Here is a 2,488-nt window from a genome sequence, read left to right on the forward strand (position 1 = left end):
GAAATGCACAAATGCACAAAGAGATAATTTCAAAACATATTTGTCATTTTTTGGGATTTTAAACTCTTTTAGTTTTTTATATATTAGGTTATGGAATCATTGGAAAAGTGGGGGTGAGGGAATTTCAACATAGTATTAACTCCCATACCATAAGTCATTTCTAACAAAAATTATTGCCGTTACGCATCATTATGTTACAGTCCCAGATCTGACACAAGGATTCTTTGGGAGGATCTGGGATCTGCAATGGGTTACGGGTGTTCCAGGCATCACTGTAGGGATAGTAGGAAGACATGGGGAAGACGAAGATCAATGGAGGATGAGAGAATACGTGGGTTTTTGAGGAAAACTGTAACCTCGAGATCGAGAAGGTAATATCAAGCCTATTGACGCTAGATTTAACCTAATTATTAATACTTCAATGCTTGTCTTTCTCATTACTCTTACCCCTTACATAGGGTTCAACCTGTTAGGATTTAATATAAAATATTACAAAAATACCCCTATAAATAAAATATTCCCAAAAATACCCCTGTGGCCTAAACTGAAATAAATTAAAGTAAATTAAAGAAAAAAATAAAATAATAATTTTATTGTGTTCATTACACCCCCAGGAAGAACGAGCTTGTCCTCAAGCTCGAAAGTAGGATTTGTAGTAGCATCTTGTTCTACAGCCAGATGTCTATTCGTTTGAATGAAGGCAAAAATATCTTCCGCTGAGCTATTCCCCACATACTATGATATTTTGCCAATGGAGGACAAGAAGTACAAAGTAGGGTAGCCCTTCACACCAAAGGTACCAGTTAGGATATCATTTGTAGTGGCATCAATTTTGGCACTAACACATCCTTGTCATTTTTGAAGGAGACAACCACTTCATCCAGTATAGGTAGTACTTTCTGGCAATGCCCACACCATGGTACAGAAAACTCCAACAAAAAATTGTGCCCAGAGTTTAGAACCATCTCTTGGAGGCTAGCAGCAACAACAACCTGGACTGATGCACCATTAAATTCTGGAATAGGCGCTGATATGCTGAATGGCTCAAGTTTACCTTTCGTGTATGCTGTCAACCAAGAAGCAATGTGATCAGGCTCCAACTTTGATTTGAAGAATTTCTGGCCCTCTTCATGTTGTATGATAATGAGAGGCACCTGGGCCTCCTTAAGGCCAAAATAATGGAAGGCACCTTGGGCTGCTGCAACCTCACCTAAAAGAAAGTATATGCCATCAACTTCAGCTAAAACTGGGAAGTTTTCATAGTCCACACCGTAAAGTTTGGCAAAATCCCAACAATAGTTATCATTACCACATCGATGATGTCACCCGCATGTTCTGCAGTTTTAATTGCAGTTGCTGCAACGCCCACTTGTTTCTTGAGAGATGCTATAATCCCATCAGAATCCCTGGGACCTTTGGAATCATCAATAGTCTTCACTCCATTGCGTAGAATCTTCAGTGTGGGAAAACCCTTCACATCATATAGACGTGGAAGCTCTTTGTTTGTCTCATCATTGGCATCAACTTTAGCGAGAGCAACTGGAGGGTCATGGCTCCTCAATATAGATGCAACTTTCTCATACTCAAGAGCAATATTCTTACAATGTTCCCCATTGGGAAAGTTGCACGGCCTACCCATTTCACCTCCTGTAATGTGCTTGTAAACTCCAGTTTTGTAGTGCGCGAAGTCCCCATATACAGTAAAAGCGACCTCCATAGGACCATTGACATAACCCTCAGCCATGAGGTCTGCAGGAGCTGAACTGATTTTGTAGGCCTCAACACTGTAGTGCTTAGACTCTTGCCAGAGCATGTCCTTCACAGTACACCTCTTTGCACACTTAGGGGTGGAATACACGGGTTCACAACCCGGATGTCCACAACCAATGTCATCACAATAAGGGTCACTCTCTTCGGTAACAACACCATTCTGAACAAGTACTACCATGCATGATAAGGATAGCCCCCATCACAACCATATCCACACCTAAAACCGCAACATGCTAATGCATCGTTCACAGATAGGGAAATGCTCACAGTAAGATGGATGCAGCATCGATCTAATAGCGATTCCACGGCACCAAATGCCCAACAAGAGCCACAGTGTCCCTGAGCATCAATCAATATGCTCCTCAACTTTTGCGGCCAAATCTGAACAGAATCTCACTATCATGACATTAAACCGTCCCTCCAATTCCATCTCCCTTGCTGAATTCATCTTCTGATGGTTTCAAGGGAGTGAATGGTTATTCTGGAGCAAGACAATTCCTTCCCTAGCAGCCTTAGCAGCAAGCTCGATATGATCTATGGGGCAAACATCCTCTTTCCCAAGGGAATCATAACCATCAGGGCTGCCATCATAGAAACCAAGCCTAATTAGAACAACATACAGTTTTCTGAAGGCCTTGTCCACTTCTGTTTCCCGGACTCAGCCATGTTGGACAGAAAGGAAGGTGTAGTTGGTGTAATAAACGCCACAATCGAGATC

At 41.8% G+C, this 2,488-nt stretch overlaps 1 pseudogene; it reads right to left on the reverse strand.

Moving 5' to 3' along the window:
* Positions 1-564: 564 nt before the first annotated feature.
* On the reverse strand, positions 565-1,971 carry LOC137951950 (protein disulfide-isomerase-like; annotated as a pseudogene).
* Between the last annotated feature and the right edge of the window lie 517 nt (positions 1,972-2,488).

The sequence above is a fragment of the Aristolochia californica genome, unplaced genomic scaffold (genome assembly GCF_029961685.1).
Source record: "Aristolochia californica isolate CCGP_79_NKW_82.1479 unplaced genomic scaffold, dmAriCali1.0.hap1 SCAF_15, whole genome shotgun sequence".
Classification (NCBI taxonomy): Eukaryota; Viridiplantae; Streptophyta; class Magnoliopsida; order Piperales; family Aristolochiaceae; genus Aristolochia; species Aristolochia californica.